Source organism: Apis cerana, linkage group LG1, assembly GCF_029169275.1.
Source record: "Apis cerana isolate GH-2021 linkage group LG1, AcerK_1.0, whole genome shotgun sequence".
Taxonomy (NCBI): domain Eukaryota; kingdom Metazoa; phylum Arthropoda; class Insecta; order Hymenoptera; family Apidae; genus Apis; species Apis cerana.
The window spans coordinates 15,982,392-16,009,953 of record NC_083852.1 but is presented as its reverse complement, the minus strand read 5'-3'; the positions used below and the strand labels follow the sequence as shown (position 1 = coordinate 16,009,953).

General features: G+C 30.7%; 1 protein-coding gene and 1 long non-coding RNA gene across 4 annotated transcripts in view; both read left to right on the top strand.

The window, feature by feature from the left end:
* The first annotated feature begins 8,888 nt into the window (after nt 1-8,888).
* On the top strand, nt 8,889-11,753 carry LOC133666400 (uncharacterized). Its single transcript, XR_009830493.1, has 5 exons — nt 8,889-9,001; nt 9,915-10,013; nt 10,232-10,496; nt 10,792-11,097; nt 11,182-11,753. It is a non-coding gene; the product is annotated as an uncharacterized LOC133666400 (long non-coding RNA).
* Nucleotides 11,754-22,409: 10,656 nt separating this feature from the next.
* The window catches only part of LOC108003471 (stAR-related lipid transfer protein 13-like), a 310,442-nt gene continuing 305,289 nt past the window's right edge, over nt 22,410-27,562 (top strand). The window contains exon 1 of one of the 3 annotated variants that reach the window (XM_062076940.1): nt 22,410-27,446. The gene's annotated coding sequence lies outside the window, so the exon portion shown is untranslated. The remainder of the gene's footprint in view (nt 27,447-27,562) is intronic. The other 2 variants (XM_062076934.1, XM_062076944.1) reach the window with 2 other exon arrangements.

The window sequence follows — 27,562 nt, the reverse complement described above, 5'->3', positions numbered from 1 at the left end:
GTCCCGACTTGTTTTGTATATATAGGACGCGAAGATATACGGAAACATACGTACTTTTCCGATTGCTTTAAAATCGACTTTTCGAATATAATAATTAATAATTTTTCAAATTTTAAATTTTTATTGTTAATTTATGCATCTAATAATTCATTACAATATTAAACATAATAATTAATATATATTTTTACAAATCAAAGTTGCTGTTTTATGATTTTTATTTTCGATTAATTACTGTATTAAAATATTATAAACATTTTATATAAATAATAAATATAGAGCAACTATAAACGATTTTATGATTAATAATTTAGAAATTATTTTTATTAACTTATAAATGTAACGATTTTTATAACAAATATAATAATTATGTTTTTGGAAATTAAAGTTATATATATATATATATATTTATTATCTTAATTATTTAATTATTTATATATTCATTCATACGTCTGTACACTCACTTAATTTTAGTTTTTTTATTTTGTTCATTTGTGTATAAATTAATTAATTTATATATTGTTTTACTTTTTTTTTTATTTAATTATTTATACATTTATTCTTACATTTGTATAGTCACTTATTTTTAGATTTTTGTTTTGTTCATTTGTGTATAAATTAATTAATTTATTTATTGTTTTGCTTTTTCTTTTATTTAATTATTTATACATTTATTCTTACATTTGTACAATCACTTATTTTTAGATTTTTTTTTTTCATTTTTGTATAAATTAATAAATTTATTTATTGTTTTGTTTTTTCTTTTATTATTATTTAATTATTTATACATTTATTCTTACATTTGTACAATCATTTATTTTTAGATTTTTTTTTTGTTCATTTTTGTATAAATTAATTAATTTATTTATTGTTTTGTTTTTTATTTTATTATTATTTAATTATTTATACATTTATTCTTACATTTGTACAATCATTTATTTTTAGATTTTTTTTTTGTTCATTTTTGTATAAATATTATTTATTTATTTATTTGCTCGTGCTTTTATTTAATTATAAGTAAATATATTAATTTATATTTATACATTTATATATTATAATATAATGTTTTATAATTATTATAAGTATACTATAAGTGTACATAAATATTTAGATGTAAATTATGAATGAATAAAGAAATGATTAAATAATTAAGTAACTAAAGATATAAATAGAAATAATTTGATACCTGTATTTGTAAACAATATAAAAAATCTAGAATTAAGTCATTTGTTGAATAAAAAGCTAAATATATAAATTAAGGTAATATCTATAAACAAAATTTGATTTATAATGAAACATAAATGAACAAAATATAAAATTTTAAAATATAAAATATAAAAATAATAAATAAATCTACAGACAATTTACTATATATTAATTGAATTATATATGAAAGAATGTATATGAATTTATCATTATATATATGTATTATAATATATAATATATATGTATATATATATATAATATGAATTGTATTATTAATATGTATATATATATAATTAAATAGATAAATGGAATAATAAATAATTGAATACATAAATGGCAAAAATAATTATATAAATGAATAAATGAAAAAAATTCTGCTAAATATGTGTATAAATGTATAAATAAGTGTATAAATAATTAAGTAAGTGCACATATAAATAAATATATTAATTTATATTTAAAAAATGAACAAATATCTACAAATAAAATCAATGAAAACATAAATATATAAAAAAATGCATAAATATGTAAATAAATAAATAATTGAAAATATACTTACACAAATAATTGACACATATATAAGTAAATAAATAAAAAATATTTAGAAATGAATCAAATCATTAAATTAAATTAAATTAGTCAAATGATTAAATAAATAAATGAATTACAAAACAATCAAAATAATTAATACATAAATAATTTCATGTATACATAAGTAAAAAAAATAAAAAATCTATAATCAAATCTATAGATTAAGAAGATAAATGAATGTATATATAAATAATTAAATTAATGAAGAGATAAATAAATCAATAATTTTTTGCATTGTGTCAAAAAATAAATATATAAATAAATATGTGAATGAATATATAAATAAAAGAAAAAACAAAACAATAAATAAATTAATTAATTTTACAAAAATGAACAAAAAAAAATCTAAAAATAAATGATTGTGCAAATGTAAGAATAAATGTATAAATAATTAAATAATAATAAAAGAAAAAACAAAACAATAAATAAATTTATTAATTTATACAAAAATGAACAAAAAAAAATCTAAAAATAAGTGATTGTACAAATGTAAGAATAAATGTATAAATAATTAAATAAAAGAAAAAGCAAAACAATAAATAAATTAATTAATTTATACACAAATGAACAAAACAAAAATCTAAAAATAAATGATTGTACAAATGTAAGAATAAATGTATAAATAATTAAATAATAATAAAAGAAAAAACAAAACAATAAATAAATTTATTAATTTATACAAAAATGAACAAAAAAAATCTAAAAATAAGTGACTATACAAATGTAAGAATAAATGTATAAATAATTAAATAAAAAAAAAGTAAAACAATAAATAAATTAATTAATTTATACACAAATGAACAAAACAAAAATCTAAAAATAAGTGACCATACAAATGTAAGAATAAATGTATAAATAATTAAATAAAAAAAAAAGTAAAACAATATATAAATTAATTAATTTATACACAAATGAACAAAACAAAAAAACTAAAAATAAGTGACTGTACAAATGTATGAATGAATATATAAATAATTAAATAATTAAAGTAGTAAGTATATATATATATATAACTTTAATTTCCAAAAACATAATTATTATATTTGTTATAAAAATTGTTACATTTACAAATTAATAAAAATAATTTCTCAATTATTAATCATAAAATCGTTTATAGCTACTCTATATTTATTATTTATATAAAATATTTATAATATTTTAATACAATAATTAATCGAAAATAAAAATCATAAAACAGCAATTTTGATTTGTAAAAATATATATTAATTATTATGTTTAATATTGTAATGAATTATTAGATGCATAAATTAACAATAAAAATCTAAAATTTAAAAAATTATTAATTATTATATTCGAAAAGTCGATTTTAAAGCAATCGGAAAAGTACGTATGTTTCCGTATATCTTCGCGTCCTATATATACAAAGCAAGTCGGGACGGAATAATCATTTGTTATCGGACTTTGTCGACGAGTGGTTCGATTCTATAATAATTTAATTAAATTATTTAAAATAATAAATAATTTTGAACTTTATTTTAGATTAATATTTTTAATATATTTATTATATATTGTCCTATATTATATATTATTTTGTTTTTATTTTTTAATAAATTTTTATTAATTGTTTCCTTTAATTTCTTAATCATTTATATATTTTTTTTATTTAAACATTTATTTTTTAATTTATATTTTTTTTTATTTCCATATTTATTTTTTGATTTATTTTTTAATTTATATTTTTACTTATTTATTTATTCACATCTTATTGAATTCTTTTATTTATTTATTTGCTTACTTTTACTTCATAATTTATTTTTTAATTAATTTTTTAATATTTATTTATTTATTTATTCACTTTTATTATTTACTTTATATACTTATCTATTGATATACTTTTTTATATATATATATATTTATAATATATATTTATATATTTATATATATATATATATATATATATATATATTTATATCATTATAATTTTATTTATATAAATATATATATATATATTCATTTGATTATTTTATTTCTTCAATTATTTATACATTTATTTATTTTGTATTTTTTTATTTGTATTTGTAAAACTATTTTTAAAACTATATATTCATTTTTTTATGATAAAATTTTAATTTTTAGTATATGAAAAAACTAAATGTAAATGTAAATGTAATGTAAATAAATAAATTAATAAATTGATCTAGATGATGTAAATGAGTAAAAAAGTAAAATGTGTTTTAAAACAAAAAGATCTAGAAAAAAATCATTATACAAATGAAGTAATAAACATTATATATATAAATAATTAATAAATCCTTAATTTTGTTCATTATATATATCAAATCATTTATATATATAACTACTTTGATTATTTAGTTATTCATATATTTATTTATTCATTTGATTAATGATTCATTTCTAGACATTTTCATTTTGTTTGCTCATGTATATATCAAATTACTTATATAATTTTCCCTTTAATTATTTATTTATTTATATATATTTTATATCTATTTTAAATCTATTTTATTTTTTTATTCATTCATTTGTCTACTGATTTATTTATATTTTTTGTTTTGCTCATTTATGTATCAAATTATTTATTTATTCATTCCTTTTTTAAAATTTTATATTTTGTTCATTTATGTTTCATTATAAATCAAATTTTGTTTATAGATATTACCTTAATTTATATATTTAGCTTTTTATTTAACAAATGACTTAATTCTAGATTTTTTATATTGTTTACAAATACAGGTATCAAATTATTTCTATTTATATCTTTAGTTACTTAATTATTTAATCATTTCTTTATTCATTCATAATTTACATCTAAATATTTATGTACACTTATAGTATACTTATAATAATTATAAAACATTATATTATAATATATAAATGTATAAATATAAATTAATATATTTACTTATAATTAAATAAAAGCACGAGCAAATAAATAAATAAATAATATTTATACAAAAATGAACAAAAAAAAAATCTAAAAATAAATGATTGTACAAATGTAAGAATAAATGTATAAATAATTAAATAATAATAAAATAAAAACAAAACAATAAATAAATTAATTAATTTATACAAAAATGAACAAAAAAAAAATCTAAAAATAAATGATTGTACAAATGTAAGAATAAATGTATAAATAATTAAATAATAATAAAAGAAAAAACAAAACAATAAATAAATTTATTAATTTATACAAAAATGAAAAAAAAAAATCTAAAAATAAGTGATTGTACAAATGTAAGAATAAATGTATAAATAATTAAATAAAAGAAAAAGCAAAACAATAAATAAATTAATTAATTTATACACAAATGAACAAAACAAAAATCTAAAAATAAGTGACTATACAAATGTAAGAATAAATGTATAAATAATTAAATAAAAAAAAAAGTAAAACAATATATAAATTAATTAATTTATACACAAATGAACAAAATAAAAAAACTAAAATTAAGTGAGTGTACAGACGTATAAATGAATATATAAATAATTAAATAATTAAGATAATAAATATATATATATATATATAACCTTAATTTCCAAAAACATAATTATTATATTTGTTATAAAAATCGTTACATTTATAAGTTAATAAAAATAATTTCTAAATTATTAATCATAAAATCGTTTATAGTTGCTCTATATTTATTATTTATATAAAATGTTTATAATATTTTAATACAGTAATTAATCGAAAATAAAAATCATAAAACAGCAACTTTGATTTGTAAAAATATATATTAATTATTATGTTTAATATTGTAATGAATTATTAGATGCATAAATTAACAATAAAAATCTAAAATTTGAAAAATTATTAATTATTATATTCGAAAAGTCGATTTTAAAGCAATCGGAAAAGTACGTATGTTTCCGTATATCTTCGCGTCCTATATATACAAAACAAGTCGGGACGGAATAATCATTTCTTATCGAACTTTGTCGACGAGTGGATCGATTCTATAATAATTTAATTAAATTATTTAAAATAATAAATAATTTTGAACCTTATTTTAAATTAATATTTTTAATATATTTATTATATATTGTCATATATTATATATTATTTTGTTTTTATTTTTTAATAAATTTTTATTAATTGTTTCCTTTAATTTCTTAATCATTTATATATTTTTTTTATTTAAACATTTATTTTTTAATTTATATTTTTTTTTATTTCCATATTTATTTTTTGATTTATTTTTTAATTTATATTTTTACTTATTTATTTATTCACTTTCATTATTCACTTTATATATTTATCTATTGTTACACTTATTTTATATATTTATATATAATATATAAAATATATAATATATATATTTATATATAATATATAAAATATATAATATATATATTTATATATATATATATTTATATATTTATATATATATATATATTTATATTATTATAATTTTATTTATATAAATGTATATATATATATATATATTCATTTGATTATTTTATTTCTTCAATTATTTATACATTTATTTATTTTGTATTTTTTTATTTGTATTTGTAACTAATTTTAAAACTATATATTCATTTTTTTATGATAAAATTTTAATTTTTAGTATATGAAGAAACTAGTAAATAAATAAATTAATAAATTGATCTAGATAATGTAAATGAGTAAAACAGTAAAATCTGTTTTAAAACAAAAAGATCTAGAAAAAAATCATTATACAAATGAAGTAACAAACATTATATATATAATTAATTAATAAATCCTTAATTTTGTTCATTATATGTATCAAATCATTTATATATATAACTACTTTGATTATTTAGTTATTCATATATTTATTTATTCATTTGATTAATGATTCATTTCTATTACATTTTCATTTTGTTTGCTTATGTATATATCAAATTACTTATATAATTTTCCCTTTAATTATTTATTTATTTATATATCTATTTTATTTTTTTGTTCATTCATTTGTCTACTGATTTATTTATATTTTTTGTTTTGCTCATTTATGTATCAAATTATTTATTTATTCATTCTTTTCTTTATTTAATTACTTGTTCATTTATTCATTTGTTTAGTGACTTATTTATTCACTTATCTACTTATTTTTGACATTTATACATGCATTAAATTATTTATTTATTTCTTTATTTAATTATTTATATATTTATTCTTTTAAACATTCATTTTTCTGTAGATTTATTTATAGATTTGTTTTGTTTATTTATGTATCAAAATATGTATAAAAAAATATTTATTACTTTAGTTTAATAATTTTTATATTTAGTCATTTTATATATTAATAAATGACTTAATTCTAGACTTTTTTATTTTGTTTATTCATATCATTTTGTTTATTCATATGTATCAAATTATTTATACTTTTTTACATTTACAATTTTAGTTATTTAATTATTTATTCATTTCTCCATATATTCATTTGTCTATTGATTTATTTATAGACTTTTTGTTTTGATCATTTACGTATCAAATTATTTATTTATTCATTTACTTTATTTAATTATTAGACTTTTTTTTTATTTGTTTACATATGTCTGTATTAAATTATTTGTATAAATTTATATCTAAATTTTTATGTAAACTTATATATATGTTTTACAATATAATAACTTAAATTATTAAAAAATATTATTACAGTATATATATATATATTTACATAAGTTTACATAAAAATAGAGATATAAATTTATAGAAATAATTTGATACAGACATAAGTAAACAAATAAAAAAAAGTCTAGTAATTAAATAATAAAAGTGAATATATATATATAAATAAGTAAATGAATCAATTAATAATTTAATGCATTATATAAATGATCAAAACTAAAAAGTCTATAAATAAATCATTAATAAAACAAATGAATGAATAAATATATACATATATATATATATATTTAAATAAATAAGAAAATAAAGAAATAAATAATTTGATGCATATATAAATAAATAAAATATAAAAGTCTGCAAATAAGTCATTAAACAAATAATTGATTAAATATATAAATAATTAAACAAACAATAGTTAAATAAATTTATGAATATATAAATGAACAAAATATAGAAATCTACAAATAAATCATTATATAAATTAGTGAATTACAATATAAATAATTAAATGAATAAATAAATTTGATACGTACATAAATGATCAAAATGAGATGATCTTCATATATATATTTGACAAATAAATCAATGAACAAATGAATTATTAAATATATAAATAATTAAATATAATTAAAAAAAGGAATAAATGAATAAACATTTTTTTGATGCATATATAAATAAATTTAATAAAAAAATTTACACAAATAAGTTTAATTAGACAAGTATGTGACCAAATTTATAAATAAAATAAACTAACTAAATAATAATAATAAAATAACTAAATAAATAAAGGAGTAAAGGAGAAAATAAATATATTGATGTATACATAAATGAATAAAATAAATAAGTCATTGTACAAATGAATTAATAAAAGAATTAATAAATATAAATAAATGAAGGAATAAATAAATAAATATAATATAATGAATTTGATGCATACATAAATGGACATAATTAATGAAGACATAATTATAGAAATAAGTCATTGCATAAATGAATAAATAAATGTATAAATAACCAAATAAATGAGCAAATAGATAAATAAATAGATGCATATTTGAGTGAACAGGTCTAAAAATATCTATAAAAATGTCTAAGAATAAATTATTAGACAAATGGATGAATAAATATATAAACAATTATATTATGTAAATAAATTTATAAATAATTGTACAAAAAATGATAAAATAAAAAATAATTAATTTTATGTGTATATAAATAAGCAATTTATAAAAATTTATAAAAATATTTAAAAATAAATCATTAGAAAAATGAATAATTTAATAAATAAATCGATAAATCGATAATCGATAAATCGATAATAAATTAATAAATAAAAAATTAATAAAAATATATATATATATCAGAATTAAAAAATAAATAATAGATTAAAATTTAATAATATTTAAGTAAATTAATTTTTTAATTAATATTATTAATTAAAATAAATAAAATATATTATATAATATTTTATTATTTTTCATGCGATTTCGATTATCGAATCATACGATGTCAGCCAATCAGAAGGCTCCTAAGAAAATTTTGGCGGGCGGGGGTCAGTTTTCTGTGGAAAGTGATAGTGAGTGGACGTGTCGTCGCTGCCGGCTTCGAAAATTCTACTGCGCAGTAAGTAATTTTGATCATATTCTATCATTAAATTTATAAATTATTATCATTTTCGTTTATTTAATAATTTATTTATTATTGTAGTGTAGAAATTTATTAGTATTTGGGATTTTTTTGTGTTTTTCCATCGATCGTTTCCGTCGAGATTACCGGTATTTCGTGCTTCGTTGAATCGGGATTCGAATTCACTTGTTGCTTCATTTTAGTATAGTTTTTATACATTTGTTTTACGATTTTAATTTTTATTTGAAAGAATTCATTCGCGTGATTGTCGGGATTGGAAAAAAAGGAAAAATAGCTTGATGATATGGACACATTACAACGATTTATGACTAATGATTTTCACGTTAATATATGTTTTAACGAATAAATTTATTAGAATAAATTTATTTAGAATAGGATTTTGTAATTTTTTTACTCATATTGAAACAAACGTGCATAAAATCAATTTTATTTTATCATATTCGAAATATATCGATATATGCGTAGTTAATATATGTACATATTATAAACGTATTTTGTTCTTGAATACGTTCTGCATCACTCCGTAATGTTTATATATTTTTTTCTTTTTTGTTCAATGCTTCGAGGTTCATTATTTGTTTTCATAATATCGCTTTTCCAAGGATTTGAGAGTTCGCGTTTTTTATTACGCTCGACATATTTCGACATGCTTCGACAGGTTTCGACAGGTTTAGACTTGCGGCGCGCGCATACACCCCCTACCCCCACCCCCTCTAATTCGTTAATCGTAATATTCAACGGTTAGAATTTCAGTTAAGATTTTAATTGATTCGTATACCTTTTAAGATGGAATTTGTGCTTAATTTTTGTTTTATTTTAATGTATGATTAATTTTATTTTATTTCATATATATATATATATTTGAAAATTCTTATTTTCTTTCGTACAGATTATTACCCGATTGCCGGTATAATTTGAAAGGCGGGAAAAATTTCAATATGGACGCCATCATACTTTTTCAAGAAATTTGATGTTTCATTTGCGTATTGTATGTATTTATTCTATTTTTATTCGATCGTTTTTATGATATAATTTCTCATTTCAAACTTTCTCATTTTTTTATTCATAAAAAATTGATAATAATCAATCCATAGTTTCGATGGAAATGGCAATTTTTTTCTGAAACAAATGCTTGATAGAAAAAAATATATATATATTTATATATATATATATATCCCCCTACAGCTAATACATCTTTATTTTCAGATAATTATTGTGATCGCGTGCAATGCGATCGGTAGATTCAGTGTTTGCTTCGTAAGTTTTTTAATATTTTAGAGCACAATAGCTCTAATTAAATTTATTTATCAAAATCGGGAAATTAGAGTCAGTGTTTGCTCGTCGATTAAATTAAACGGACGCGTTAATAGTTTTTTATTTTTATTTTTTTTTATTTTTAATATTCGTTTGCGGAACAGAGTAGAGTCAGTGCTTCTCGAAGGAATAAGGCAGTCATCCATCACGCCAAGAGGTAACTATTTTTATAAATATTGTTTATTTTTCGTATTTTGCTTTAATTATTTATTAAAAAATATAAGCAATCTTTAGTTTAAAGAAATTTAAATTCTTTCGTTGAAATAAAATCAGTAAATTCTCAGTTTTTTCTATTATACATTGTTATCGTTATTACAATTTATTAGATATTCAATCTTTATTCATATTAAAATTTGTTTAATAGACTTTTTTTTTTATTATTTCGATATTTATATATTATCAATATTGTATTGTTAAAATAATTACACATAATACTTTACATTTTGTTAAAGATGCCTGACGTTTATGAACATTTCTACTGGACTTCAATTTTAAAAAATATTTGTGACCGCGTGCAATGCGGTCTGTAGAATCAGTGTTTGCTTCGTAACAGTTTTTTTCAAATATTTTAGTGCACAATAACTTTAATTAAATTGTCATAATTATTCGCGAAATTAGAGTCAGTGTTTGTTCGTCGCCTATGTTTTAAATCGACGGTAGTTTTCTACTTTTTTTTTTTTTTTTAAATATTCGTTTTCGGTACAGGATAGAGTCAGTGTTTCTCGAAGGAATAGGGTAATCATCCACCACGCGAAGAGGTAATTATTTATATATACTTTGTTTTATCTTTTTAAATAATTACGTATTATGTTTTAATTATAATGTTTCATGTTTTGTTATAGTTTCTACTTCCTGATGATGACCACTTTGACGATGACATCTTGGGCCACGACAATGCAGATTCTTCGCATCTATTGGTGAGTCGCATGCATTTATGTTCCTCCGATCATTCAATCATGTCGTAGGATGAAAGATCCGAATCGACACGAATGATTGGTTGTATACGTAGATTTTTGTACGAGCACAGTGACCGCGGGTATTTATCATATCCGTGAATAGTAACATTTCTTTCATTGTATTTTATTTATTAGATCAGGATAGATCTTCTTGCACGTCGCGTTTTTAAGATAATATTTTAATATGATCAGTATAAATGATTAGTTTGATTATTTATAGTTGAAAATGTTTTAATCATTTGTAAAATAAAGATTAAGCAACTATATGAATCGAACTATATGAATTTAGTAGTAAATAAAAAGGAATATTCGAATAAATGAGAAATATTGAATTGATTTTAATTAAATCTCCCGTAGTGAAGAAGAATGTGACTTTGTTATATAATGGATAAAAATAGTATATAGTAGTCGATTATACAATAAAATGCATATTATTATTACTGACATAATAAACAATTTTCAGTTTTACTTTTAATCATAATATGTAATTATTTGATATATTTTAAATTTATAATAAATATGATTTGAATTAAATTAAATAAAAATATTTAATTTCCTCCGTAAAAAGAAATGTATGAAATATTATGTGCAAGAAGATATTTCGCGACAGGTAGATTTCTGAATCAGAGCAATAAGTTTTGCACATTGATTTTTCATTTTCGAACAAATGCTTTGATGAAGAGATCGCCTGAGGTTATTTTTATTAATATTTCATTTAGAGTCAATCATTTTTATTATTAATTATTACAAATAAATATCTTTTTATTGTATTTTTATTAAAATTAATGATTCAATAATTCATTAAATTTATTAACTAAAATATTTATTAAAGAATGAAATAAAATAATATAATTTTAGCCCGTTAAATTCGCACTAACACTTTTTTTTTAGCTCAGGATTTTCAGGTTTAACCCCTTCCATGTCTATTGCCAGGATCTCACTCACGTGCCCAAGTGCTACTTGGGTGAGAGAGAGGCGATGGGCATGATGATCTTAGTTTATAAGCTAATAAACATTTTTTAGCGACTGACGATGCGTTAGTGTATCGTGCACGACGTATTTTCCGCATTATGTGTGTGTGGTTAGGCTGTGGAATTGCGTCGTTTCATTTATCATTCCATAACACAATATAACTTGAAATATTTAAAATATTAAAGATTAATATCATGATAACATTTTCAACAACAATATTTTTACGCAATATTATAATTCTTATTTTTAAATTGACTTTCAAAATGATAATGGTCAATAGTGATCCATTTTTCATGCTATTTTAGTAACTTAATTGCCTTAAAAGATATATCCAGATTTATCAATAAATATTCATAATTAAAATTAAGATATATATACGTGTGTTTATCGCATTTCACGCAATGGTCATTAGCCATCGTCAGTTGATTTCAGGAAAATGGTACGTAAAGTTAGAGTGTGCAAGTTGTATGCCAAGCTCGGGTGTCGGAGGCGTCCCGGGACGCTTTCCCTAGTGTAGGCTTTTGCGCCCGAGTATTATGCGTGAGAATCGTAGAATGAATGTGTTGGTATGCCTGTTTTGCCATTTTTTAAATATAGGGTTAGGTAGGATAGGTAGTATATTTCTGGTGTGTCTGTTAATTATAAGTAGGTAGGGCCGGGCAGGTTGTCACAGTCTCTGATCGGGTAGGCGCGTTTTCGCGTGACAACTTGTTTCAGGAAATATAATTTGAAAAATGGAGGATGAAGCTGGAATATGCGAATGGAGCATGCCATTCGTATTTGGCTTTATTCATCGATTTTTCGAATTTCCGCGGTCGCGGTCGCGAGATAAATTCGAAACGAACGTTGCGCTCGAGATTCTGCACGTGTACGATCGACGATCGTAATCGATAGTTGGTCGTCTACGCGCACTTAGCTTTCGCGGTTTAGTCTTTTTTTTTTCTTTTTTTCTTTGATTTGCGATTAGTGAGTCTCGAGCCTAGATTTAAGTTTCAGCGGGCATTGCGCCCGAAGGAGGAAGACCGAAGAGGCCTCGACAAATTGTCGCGAAGAGGGGCTGCAACGAATGGGTTCTCATTTTTTGGATCTGTTTTTTGGGTCCAAAGAATGGGAAGTCATTGTTACTATTTCGTCATTGTGCTCGTTTTAGTATATGTAGTAATTGTGTTGTGTTGTCTGGCCGATTGCATGCAGGCCCATCATCCAGATCCAGTCATCATGGGCATCGCGATTTTTTATTAGTGTTGCGTTTTAAATTTCGCGTTTGCATTAGTGTTGCGTCAAATGAGAAAATCGCGTTTGCATTAGTGTTGCGTTAAATGAGAAAATCGCGTTTGCATTAGTGTTGCGTCAAATGAGAAAATCGCGTTTGCATTAGTGTTGCGTTAAATGAGAAAATCGCGTTTGCATTAGTGTTGCGTCAAATGAGAAAATCGCGTTTGCATTAGTGTTGCGTTAAATGAGAAAATCGCGTTTGCATTAGTGTTGCGAGTTATGATATATCGCGATTTTGTTTGTTTCTTACAAAATAATATTATAGTTTATATTATCACTTGTTATTAATTTTTCCATTTTTAATTATTAGTAGCTTTCTAATTGTACAGAAGTAATGATTTTTATTGAATTTGTTTTAAAAAGTAGCGTAGCGTCCATAAATAATCGCGTTTTTTCAAGTAGTGTTGCGAATATTAAATGCCCAAATTTCCACTAAGATTGTGGAAGTGCTTCTGTTCCTGTTCCTGAATCACCTTAAGTGGCTAAAAAAGCTACAAGGGTGATTGTACGACGGCAGTCGTTAAGGAGACTGCGCTGGATTTTTCGCCATTAGTGTTGCGTTATTTAATTTCGAGTGCATAGAGTAATGTTGCGTGAATAATTGATTTTCGCGAATATTTCATCCTTTTTTTTTTTTTTTTTTCGTAAATTAAATATTGCAAGTATATTAAAGCACTCATCGCGTTTGATTTTTTAAAAAAAATATTAGTTTATTAGTGTTGCGATACAAAATGAACATTCCACTCGCGGTTTTTTGCTCGGGTTCGTATCGAGTGGAAGATATTTTTATTTGAATAGCCATTCTGGCTATTAGATTCTTTTCTTTTTCAGCGCCCCTTATTACATCCTGCATTTGTTACAGAAAATATTGCCATTTATTTATATAATTTTCCATCCATGTTATTACAATACACGTGAATAATTGAAAGGATAGATTTCAGTTGTGATAAATCATTTTCTCTACTTGTTGATAAATTATAATCCAAATTTACAACCGACACGAAAGGAAGGAAACGTAAAAGACATTCGATACCCCTCATCCCCAGAAGAAGGAAAATCTCTCGACGACGATGTCATATCCGAGACAAATGTTGTTTTATGCATTCGGCAGCATATGTACAATGTATGGAACAAGGCTTGAACTCTTCGCGCGAGGAAAAGGACTCTATATATTTAATCCATTGGACGTTTTACAACTTCGAGCCGCAGTGTTTACGAGCCAGTAATACCTAAGCCGTTTTATCATATTATAATGATCCCTTTGCCATGGAAGGATCCGTTTACCAGTCAACCCCTCTTCTCCATCGATCTCGAGGACCAACCCTTGAAAACTGACCTCTCTGACCAACCCCACGTGCGCGGTGTACAATGGCCTCTTTGTGAGGACCCTCATACGAGTCGACTTCCTGACCAAGAGGACTATTCAGCTTTTCCAAACAATCGTCCTCGGTATTTGAAAGCCGTGATTTATTCATTCATAGAAATTTCATTGAAGGAACCGGCTCGTTAAAATTGTTTGTTGATAAGTGTTGAAACATTAATTATGTGGTATTATTTCAATGAAGAAAATGGAAATGCTTTTGTTAATTCTTTGTCCGGTCGGTGACAGATGGAACACTTTTTGCTTTGAAAGTTTTTATTAATTTTCTTTTATATATATATATATATATATATATATATATATATATATATATATATATATAGTTTTAGAGAGTAACCAGATTATATCCACTTTTTCAAATAATATACATATTCGTGATAATATACATATATATATATATATATACATGAAACAGGATCCTTGCCTCGTATTTCATCCCCGTGTTCTTTGAAATAGGTCTCGTTAAATATTATACCAGCTGCTTGACAAGGCTGAAAGATAAAAGGCTCAAGGATAGATTATCTAAAACGAAGATTCGTGATGAAGCTATCATAGAAAAGTGAATTTTCGTGATAAATTCAACATGTTCACAACTTCAATCTCGACAATATAACAAAGACCGCCATTACAAAATAACACGTTCACCGATGTAAAACTAACGGATTTCCTCCAAATTCTCTCGAAATACGTGTTTCCCAATAAATTGAACGTGTAAAATCATACGTAAAGTCTGGAACGCTAATAAAATTCGTGGTCGAATGTTGAATAGACAATCATCGATTTCACAACAATTCCACCGCAATTCCTCCATCGTGAATTGCCGAAGGGAACAGTCAGTGAAGGTTATTGCTCGAGGAATGGAAAACGCGCGCGTTCCAAGCCGAACCGGGCAACTCGATTTATCGCGATCGCCAGTCCGTTTTTCAGCCAAGGTTTATTAATTCCAGGCCACGAGACAATAGGGCGAAATCCCGTGGACAGGGTGACGGCTCGCGGTCCGCGAACAATGCCAGGAACGGCGACGCGGTGAACGTTGGCAGCCACGGACACTTTGTCACGCAGAAATTGTCCGCGCCGCGGTACACGATGGCGCCGTACTGGAAGAGGGATGCCCGCCGCCTGTTTCTCGATGCGCGTCGTGCCGGAAATAATTTATCGGCCGCCGCGTCAATAAATAATTCGTACGCCGGTACGGTCGCTTCTTTAAGAAGCGCTAAACCGAGAGCGCCAGGGTGTGACTCCGCGTGTGTGACGCAGCGTGCAACAAAACGACATTAAAATGCACGCCGATGCGCCATTCCCCGACCCAGGGACGTGCCCTTTCGCGCTCCGTGTTTTTCCCGCCCGTTTACGTCCCTGGGAAAGAGGCAAGAGGGGGTTGCTTTTGTCGCATGGGTGAACAAACGCGTGAGAGAAACGGTTGGATGGGCGATATTTTATCACGATGGATCGGTGGAAAATAGATTTTCTTATTATCGCCCGTGTTGCGATTAAAAACGATTGATCGATTATCGTTCGCGAAAGTTCGGAAGTATATTTTCCTTTTAGAAAAATAATTCTATTTTTTTTAACGATTATTCGTTTGGTGAGAAGGATAAGAATTTTTGCCCTCACCACCGTCTCGTTTCACGCTATCTAAACTACGAATTCCTAACGGCGGATTCCTGACAAAGTCGGGCCACTCGTCGGTGATCGCTATCTTCTCAGACTCGGTGAAGACAGCCCTGAAAGGCGGTCGCATGAAAAACTGTGACATGCAGCGGCCAGACAACGGCGCACCTCTAAACACGGGCCAAAAGATAAAGAAAGGAGAAAAAACACAAAGGTTAGTATCCCTTGTCCCGCGGAGAGGGAACGAAATGGGCGTCTACTACGCGTCGTCGCAACTAGATTCACATGTGGGTGGCAGACGAGTGACTTGTACTATACAATACCTTTGTATCCGTTGCTGAAAACCTTCTGCATCTGTTTTACAATCCGCATAAATCTACACGAGATACTTCTCTTCGCCTGCCTATTCTTTGAATCAATCATATGTGAATAAATCATATTTTTAATTTCTTACGTTTTTCGTAACACGATATAATAATAATACGCGAAACAACAATAAATAAACGGCGGGATTTTACACTGTTGTTTCTCGCGCGCGATTAACGCACTCCGAAACAAAATTTGTCCGCGCATTTTTACCTACCTTGATTGGATAGTAAATTATTTACAATCAACCGAATAACTTGCAGAGCGAATTACACATTAAAATTTTTATTTCCCACGGGGACGTTACAGAAATACCTCTGGCGTAACCTTGCTTTTTACCACCGAGTAAATTCCAGTCCTGTCAACAGCCGAGAAAGAAAAAGAATCTCCCGAAAACTAATCACACGGATTAAATACGTCGTATTTCATTCTCGATCCACCGGGCGCGTCTCTTTAATGAAGAAAAAGAGCCGGCCGGGGCTCTTATACCCCGGTTTATTTTTCGTGCGTTGCTCGCCGACTAACGTGACACCGCCGTTTCACGCGCCAAGGAAACAGGGATGAAGATGCATCATCGTAAACGATGGTTCCTCTCCGGAGAAGGGACGCGTGATTTTGTTATTCGCGGTTTTATCGTGTCGAGCCATACGAAATATTTCGAGCGAGGTGAGCGTAAAAAAAGGGACCTCTTTATGGAGTGCTTATGGGGACGAAGGTAGTCGCGGCGACTCGTTAACCTATTTCGAAGTGAGTGGAGAAAAGTCTGGGTGGACGACGATCCCCGGGGAGAGAGGCGTAAATGCTTTATCGCCTCGTTTCGTGGAACCCTTTGCTCCGCTCTCGTCAACGCGGAGAGAAGGAAAATGCGCCCCGGCCTTCCTGCATCCCTTCGTTCTTTCTCGCTCTCGGATACCGTGCCACTTCTATTTCTGGTAGTTCTGTAAATCCCCCTTTTGCCCGGTTGGACGTGTACGTTTCGTACGATTTCAGCACGATCGCGCGGCTGCACCGTTTCGACGGTTCTTTCGAGCTAAGGACTCGTTCCTTCTATTTGCGTCCATCTTTCATAAGAGTTATATGCGGAATGAGTCGTCCACGAGTGATTTACGCCGATATTACGTGTAATAAATGGATCCAATCCGCGCGATTTTATTAAGGCTTTAAGACGGATCAAACGAATTCTTTTATAGGCGAAAGCGTTTCAAAGATTTAAACGTGGTTTCGTGTAGAAGAAACATATATACATACATGTATACGCTCTTTCTTTTTCTTTTTTTTTACGTTGCCTTATTTTCGAAGGTAAATTTCTATTTCCCACATATACGGATCCGTCTTCTATTTTCCAGAGTATTCTCTATTTAACGCGCTTATATCCGCCATTGTACCTGGTGTCATTCCGCCTATCATCCTCTCAGCTGCCAACAATGGGAGGACAAACATCTAATACCTAACCATTCATCACCAAAACTCCCTTTCACGTCCACCTTTCATCAAGTACCTCATCAACCACCTCGAGAAACCTACGACTATTATTCACACCGTCTCATAGCGACGAGTCGCGGAATCCCTTCAACCGTTTTCTCCCATCGCCGAGGCCTCCTCTTCCGCGTGTCCCCGTGTTACCAGCTGTTCGCGCCAGCTTTTTGCATCCGCGATTCTCTCGCATCGTCGCCGTTTTCCTCATAACGCGCGCCGGCAGCGGAACGAACGGTGATTTCCATCCGAGAAAATGTTCCCCTCGATGCCATCGAACCGGTTTAACGATGTTTTCCATGCGGTAGTTAACGTCTCTCCTCCGCGTAGAGACAGCCACGCTTTGCTTATGCACACGTCCGCATACCTGTGCAACATCCGCGCGCGGCTTGGAGCGCACACGAACGCGTGGCGCACACACGGACGCGTGAACACGTCCACGGTGGAAGCGCGGCGGGCAAAACTAGGTAGCCTTGAGGCTCTCTCCGTTTTCTGCCAGCGAATTTTATCCGGGCATCTGCATGCCAGATACGTTCACCACGCCCCTGCCCCCCGCCGCTTTTATTTAACAGGAGAACCACCGACGTGTGTCATCGATTTGCATAGTCACCGCAGCGATACACAGGTCGGGTTTCTGTCCGTGTATAACCTTGTTTCCAGTCCCGTGGCAGGCATCGCAGCGCGCGCCTCGACGCGCCACCTCGGACACGATCAGGTGTAACCATGTATGAGAGTGGTTGTGACCAGCTAGTGACTTTTTCGGGGAGGACGCGTGGACACTCTAGTGACTTTTTAGCATTGATACGTTTGATTAGCATTTCAAATCGTTCTTTTCTATGATACGATGACGATTTTCTTGAGGTATGAGAGTACGTGTAACGAACTGCGCGTCAATATCGAAAAGAATTTTTTTCTAACGAAGCAAAGAATTTTGTTTGTTTATGCGCGTGGCAAGTTGTTTCAAGATATTAAGTAAAAATGATACTTTCTTTGGATGGGAGGGAGGGGGGAATAATAATGCGAAGTAATGCATATTTACAAAATCTTTACAATATTTGCTGTATTATTGAAGTGATAAAATGTTCTAAAACAAACTTAATTGACTTATATATCTACGTGTATTTTACACGAATGATGGATTTTAATTAACATACCTATAAAACGTGTTTGTAAAGCAACATACTTTCGATATTTTACGAGCAAATAAATCTCATGCCTATGCTATCTACGAACTTTTATTGCATTTGTATCTTTTCGAGGAGGACTAACGAGTTCGTAATTGTACAGTTATGCGACTTCGATCTACAAAGAGTCGGGCATGAATTTCTTTTAATTGTTTCTCGATTACGGCAAAGCCAACACACGAAAGCGAAAATATTTTTTTTTTTCGCGAATTACATAATTCCATCGATTTTCAAGGTTTCAAGGTTCACTCGGTCGTCGACTGTTCCGCTGACGACGTCGGCCTAACGTTATTATCAATTATCGTCTCAAAATAAGCTGAACCGCTGTACGCTGGTATTGTAATACATACATCTTTTGTTTATGCTGATAAAATGCCAGTGATAACCGTAATGTGTTGCGACGTTCGCAGTCTGCATAATACTTTGTAATACGTTGCTCACAGCCGAGCAATTAATTTATTTATAAATTAAAAATTAATTTTCGAAAAATAAACTCTCGTTCCTTTTTCGGAAAATAGCGAAACGGCATCTCGTGTTTCGAATTAATTTTTAGCTTTTTACATCGAAAAATATAAAACATCGTTTCGAATTGAAATCGAATACGCAGAATTTTTTTTCTTTATTCTTATTTTCGTATTATTTTATTACTTAGATTAATTATTGTTCAACGGTCGATGCGTTTGTTAAGTATATAAATACACATCGTGTAATTCAACGTCCAAACATCTACGATTAGATACCAATTATCTGAACGACGTTGCTTCCCTCCCTTGCAACTGTTTCCACTTCCTGTCTATTTATCTATTCACTTGCTAATTTATTATAATAAATTTCATTGTATTTTAAATTGCCTCGGCCCAACTCACACTGGCGTGAACGGGTATTGATAAAAAAGGGAATCGTTTTATGAACGAACCGGTTGGACATCCGATCCTCCGGTTCGAAAGGGCGAAACGAGAGCATCGAAGCTCGCGTATTATAGTAACAACGACGAATTTTTGATAGAGAACGAATTCTTACCTGAAACCACCCACCATTTCTATTCGTGTCGTGGAAACTTGATGCTGCGTCCACAAAAGGGTTGAAAGAACACCAGAAGGGTTGAAAAATATTTCTATTGAACGAAATCGAATATTTCTGATTCAGATTTCAGAATTCGGTAATACGAACCTTGAATTATTCTCTCCGATATAAAATTTTCCTTTTAGAATTTCCGATCGAAGCAGAGAAAAAGATTCAGAATTATTGTTGAAGATTTTAATTTCTGTATCAAGTCGTAAATCGTCGTAAATCGATTGGAAAAGGGATCACGGTCACGTGGAACTTAGGCACGTTGATCCCATGTGAATAATAATTCGATCTTTATCAGGATCACACGTACCAGTGTGCGGGAGCTCACGAGTCGCCAGCAATCGAGAAAGCAACGATTCGTAGCGCTATGCAAATGATGAATTTCTCCCGTGTCCCTTTAAATAAATGCGTTTACTTGAACCTGATTTACGTTGTGGCTTACGCACGGTAACGAGGACCCTATTAAACTTTCCTTATTTGTACGCTTCAAATATATTATATCGATTACGAGCGCCGAGGGAAACGTTCAAATAAATTGAAATGTTGGCAACAATGAGACCGTTGTTAGACGCAAGTGTAAAATAATCGTGCAACCTCCAGATGTGAAATTATCGTACAAGCTTTTCTAGAGAAATCCGAGTTCGTAATTGGTTCATCGACTGGTCTATTCGATAGATTGACGTGAAATATAAACAAAGAATCATCACACTTTGTACTTCTCGCAAGATGATTCTTACGAGACAAAGAAGATTGGTACGTCATCCGCGAGAAAATTATTTTTCACATTGCAAAATTCAAGATAATTTTCTTTGATAATCGATGACGAATAATTTTATTTAAATTTCTCTTTCTTCATTTGGAAATCTTTACTTGCCTTTACTCTACTATTCTTTTGATATTACGATCTTTCTCGAAATTTTTCGATCTTTAAATAAGAATATGAAAATGGAGATCAATGCAAAAGAAACAGAAAGAAGTAGAATCAGTCAAAGAAAATAATCGCAATTCGGAATTCAATGGCAGGGAAAAAGAGGGAATCCTTCTATTTTACAGAACATCGGTATGTTGTGAACGGCAAAATTTAATGGGCACCGATTCACAAAAGCGAGACTACGTGTCAGGTTGGTACTACGGTCTCGTTCGGCAATGATTCGTTTTCGTGGTGATGGTGCAAACCAGATAGTAGGCAGAAGGAGCCACGAAGATACGATCTTCCGGTAAAAGGAGAAAGAACCCCCCGTAGTGACTTTGAATCTATGGACCCTTTTAAGGTGTCCCTTTGCGTGGCTTGTTCAGTTTGGCTTAGCGTCGGAAACGCAACAAACGATCCTCACAACCGCCCAACAAACCGTTCTTCCTTCTCTCACCCTATTAGAATCCACTCGTGGCTTGATAAGGATCTGGACCAGTCTTGATAAATAATTTTATTGATATTTTTCTATTTAATTCACGAGTTCACGGTAATTTGCGAACTCTTGTTGAAGCACGATTCAGAAATTCTTTTTATCGTATAATTTCAATATACGTATCTATTTCTATTTGTCAGAATATTATTCATTGTATCGCGTGTTTATACATCTATATTACATTGAATTCACGCATGCTTCAAATATTTATAAAGGAAATTACAAGTATTTTTAATACGTGTTTCTTTGATAAGTGTATTACAATTTAATTTTTGTCACAAAGATATTATTATTTATATAATAATGAGGAATAATAATAAGAGTTCATATAAAATATAATTCCAAGGTTCTTTAATTTCATCTAATAACGAATTCGCCAAGATTACACAATCATGATCTATGTTTGCATATAATGTAGTATAATGACATTAATTAAATCCTGTTTGAATAAGATCGTTTCATCAAAGTAGGGGGCATTAAGAAACAGCGATAAACGATAATTAACTACTCTTAGGAAGGAGAATTGATAGTAAATATGCGGTCCCCTCCAGCAATCGACAATACAATCGTATTATCTTCACACTTGGCTTCTCCGGCTGGTTTCCATTGTTTGCTACATCTCGAATCCGCGGAAAGAATGGTAAGGAGATAGGGAGGAAGGAGTTATGTTTATGCGTGATTTAACACCCGCATTTCCATTCGACACTTTCCACGATCGCGAAACTAGAAATACTTCTCTCTGTTTACCCGCGATACTTGTCATTAACGTTACGGTCGGATACGATTATTGTCTTTTCGCGCAATTGAAAAATTGGATTATTTATTGCTCCGTGAAAGACTTTAACCTCGAAGTCTCAATGAAGTCACGTAATCTAAAGGACTTTGAACAATTAAAGAAACTCTTGTTCGTGCTTACAATCGACATTAGAGACGATAAATCTTCTAGAATTCCAAAATAATGTCATTATTTTTTCATCCAAAACGATGCGAAATAATTTGAACGCGCGAATTTCTCTTTGAAAAATTCAATCCGACAATTTACAACAATTCGTGTTTGTGTGTAAACAGTAATAAAACAGTTAATATCCGATAAATCGTGTCGGTGACATGGCCACCAGTGTGTCATCAATCGGTCGCATTGCGAGGAAGATAAAGGAGGGAGAGAAGGGACCGGTTAGCAAAGGTGGGCGCGCATCCACCGGTTCACGACCCCACTTTCGTTAACTGCTTTTAATTGCCCCATAATTGAGATTAATGGAAAGGCATGCGGGTGCCCATGATATCACCCTCGGCGAATTAAAATTAAACCGTACACGACTTTGTCCCATAAAAGAAACCGCCGCGCTCGTTTGCTTTGAGTTCGTCACGCGATCCTCCGCGGTTCACGCGGACCAAAGAAATCCCTATAAAACATCGCGCAATAAAGCTCGATCGTTTTGTCGTTCGTTTCGCAATTTCATGGCGTACGTAAGCTGAAAAGATTCACGTGCTTGGGAGATGGTCATTCGATATCTTCTCTCGAGATCCTCCTTTTTTTTGCTTTTCCAAGACCCCCTCGTTTTGTATTGAGCGACGCCGCCTTTTCGCGACCATGCCGCGCAAATTGCCCCTGTTATTATTTCATCTAGCGCAGAATGGTGCCAATCGACGGCTTTTCGCGTGATGCGCTGCGTAATAAATTCGAACGTTGCTCCTTTTATAACCTCGATCACAAACGACGAGAGTAATTTTAAATATCCGATGGTCTTGATTCGGTTCAATTAAAGTATCCATCCAAGATTTTAAACATCTTTCACAGTATTTTTTTTACGCGGCGGATTTAATCGTGGTTTCTCTTGCATCGAAGAATTTGACGGGAAAAATATTGTTGCCCACGATTATTATCACGATTCGAATAAGCATTTCTTGCAGAATGGTTAAATACCGAATACGGGTATAACAATACGACGAGCGTTATTAAAAAAATGTGTGGAAGAAAAGTGAAAACAAGAAACGTTTCATGCGAGAAACGTTTTAGACGAGGTCTTACATAAATTCCACAAAGAGATTCACATCGTCGGAATCGTCTCGCGAATATTACGCATCTCAACTTTCCCATGAGCACTACAAACGGCCTATCTTTTTATTATATCCATATCTGTCTACTAACACGTACGTTGCGTGGGAGTGCCCATCACTCCTTTGACTCGGACCAACCACACCGTGCGGTTCGTAGAGTTCGGGTGTCGCTTATTTCCTCTTTCTTCGTGTTCCTCTTAACGCGCCGGCCTCCTCGAGGGGTCCTTGAAATGGACCGAAATCTCACGTGGCTTTTCATGAGCGTCAAGTGGCGCTAGGACCACCCGCAAATAACACGTGCCATTAATTTCTAAAAACGATGAAGCCGATTACTTCCACCAATTCCATCTTCGTTCGTTGGTTGGGCGTTCCTCGGGCGTAAGATTTCAAAACGGTTTCGACGAGCAGAGCGGCGCAGCGTGTACTAATTTCAATTTAATAACATAGCGGATATGAATAAATTAAAGGACATGTAAATATAATCAGAATAGAAATCATGTAGGTACTTCTCTACCTACATACATCCGACACCGCGTTGAATGTCAATGAACGATACGTCACACCGATTGCTACGTTCTCAAAACTTGCTCGAATAACCGAGAAAAATAGCAGCTCTTCGAAACGTAACAATCAAATTTTGCACACAAAGATCCGTCCAACGCGTGAAACGGAAGACAAAGCCCGATCGACGCCCGGCGAAACAATAACTACACTAATTTAGGATACTCCAACATCGGTTCATTGGCCGGTTAAGTCGAAATCGGTCGAGTTAACGCGAATACAGGCTATTAGCACCAACACAGGTTTAAAAGCAAAGTTACTCGAGTCCCGTGACCCCATGTTTCGCCTACGAAACATTGTGCAGTGCAAGGCGGGAACCCGTTCGAGTGGTAGACCGTGAGGCGACACATCGTTGCTGTGCTCTATTCACTCGAGATAGGGAAAAGACGTTGCATATACATACACGCGCGAGGAGGATATATGTACGTCGCATACTATACACGGTACGTCCATAGGAAACAGCTGAGACCGGGAGAGACGAGTGTTCCCTGGTATGATACATCCACGACGAAATTAATGTCCCAGGATTCTCGGTTCCAAGGACAGGGGCTTGTACGTTTCGAGGACGAAACATTCTATGGCATACGGTGCCACCGACGTCCGTGCATTCCGCCGATCGAATGCGATACGATAAATTTTCCGAGGCTGTACGATGCGTGGTTAGTCGGGAAATAGTGGTCGCTTTTAAGGTATTTCGCTTTATCTTGGAAACGCGAAGGTTTCGATACTATTTTAATTGCTACTCGGTTGCTAAAAATATCAAAAGCCTGGAACTTGGGAAATTAAATAAAATGGGATAAGGAATGTTTCGTCTACGATCCAACGAGATGGATTGGGGATTTTAAATCCGAGATCGATTGAATTCATTTATTTCACGACGCGTGAATTTCCATTGTTGGATGATTACGATTATGTGTAAGGAGCAGAATCGGTGAACGACTTTAAATAAATAACGTTCTGGACATCTAGTATCAATAAAGCCCTCTAAAGCTTACCCCACGTGATATATTGATTTCCGGGACCGAAGTAATCCTGTTTACTTCCAGATGCGACGAAAAAATGTCAATATAGCGTGTAATTAGAGATCTGTCATCCTCCGTGTATTCCGTTCTTGGAGAGAGACAAGTATTTGATAGGATAGGATAAATATATATCTAATATATACCGAACCGAAGCAGCAAACAAACGAAACTAGTGTCCTGCGAAATGTTTCGGCGCATGTTGAAAAGCCGCGGCGCCTCCTTCGTCGGCAAACACCCACGCCTGAGTGTAACATGCACTAATACGTCGGTAGCGTACGCGCTCACACGCGTGCTTATGCGTGCACGCCGAAACAACCGTGCGAGAGTTGCAAGCAAGGAACGCATATACGTATCACATTGACGAGTTCCCGCCCGAGTCGGCGGTTGGTCGCTGCTTTGGCAGCTTCTCGTCTCTCTCAGGTAGCGTGCGAGCACGGAGAAATGAGAGAGAGAGAGAGAGAGAACGAGATGGAGTCGCGGCGATCAGGACAGAACGGGACGAGGGACAAGCGGATAAGGATGGAGATAAGGGAGCGTGGGAGAGAGATAGGTCGCGTGAGCGAGAGAAAAAATGCAAAGGGGAAAAAACAGGAAGAGAACGAGGAGAGAGACAGAAGGAAGCAACGGTACAGAAGGGGAGAGGAAGATGCATGGAAAACATGGATGGTATGAGAAGAAGAGAAGTGGCGGAAGGAAATGAGCGAGAACCGTTGCTACAAAGAGAGATTAGAGAAAGAGGAGGAGAGGGGACGGTAAAAACGGAGGAAAGTAACAAATACCTTGGCGGGAAAGGTTGGTAGGGGACTAAGAAAAGCAGCAGGAAAAAAGAGGAACGAACGGAAAAAGAGTAGAGAGTCGAGAAAGAAGAGGAACGGTGGAAAAGGGACAGAGAAACCGCGTAGAAGAGGAACGGTATAAGGGAGTGAAAGAAGGCGCGAGAGAGAGAGAAAGAGGGGTAGAGCGCTCGTATGGTCGGTTTGCCGCCTGCCGCGTAGTAGTAGCGTGCCGAGCGAGCAGCAAGCAGTGCCGAACGTCGTCGTCGTTTCTCAGTGTCGCCGCGGCGGTCGTGCCAGACGGTTCTCTTATACAAGTTTTTCGTAGTGCGCGCGTAGCGTTCCGTTCCGTTTCGTTTTGTTTCGGTACAACGTCAATTCGGTGCAACGTGCGACGTGCTGGATTAAATTGGATTAAATACACTTACTTGCGGACGTGTCCAGAGGATTATTGACTTGTGACGATCTCGTGTCGTTGCCGGGCTACGGAATCATCCAAAAAATCCCGCGGAGCGAATATATTTTCGAACAGTTCGTTCAAGGATATCGACGTTCAGTGATGTGACAACGATTACAACTTTATCGGCGTTCTTCGTTCCACGTTTCGGCATGTCTAATATAAAAGGGATCCTGATTGGAGCATAGTGTGAACAAGAAAACGTCGAAACGAATCACAGAACGCGAGTTTGAAAAGTGTAACGACGCCGAACGCCACGTGCTACGCTACTACCGGCGCCATCGCGAGTTAAACTTCGAATTTCGCGCGATGTTCTATGCTCAAGATTCGTTACCGTGAACAAGTTTGACACGTTTGAAAAGTGAAAAATCGTGATTCTCCCTCGTGGTCGTGGAACACACGGCGGGTGGCACATTGTAGCGTGTCTTGTGCCGCGTTTGTACAAGTGGATTTAACCTTGTGATCGAACACGTGGATGCATGCTGCCCTGTCGACGATGCTGTGCTTTTGAACGGCCAAGCTGTCTGCACGAAAATTCCAGGTTAGAAATATTTATTATATTTTTTATTATTTTCATTATTTTATTATCTCTTACTTTGATTAGTGCGTTAATCCAAAAGTTATTTATTACGTATAAATAACTTTCGTAATTTTCAA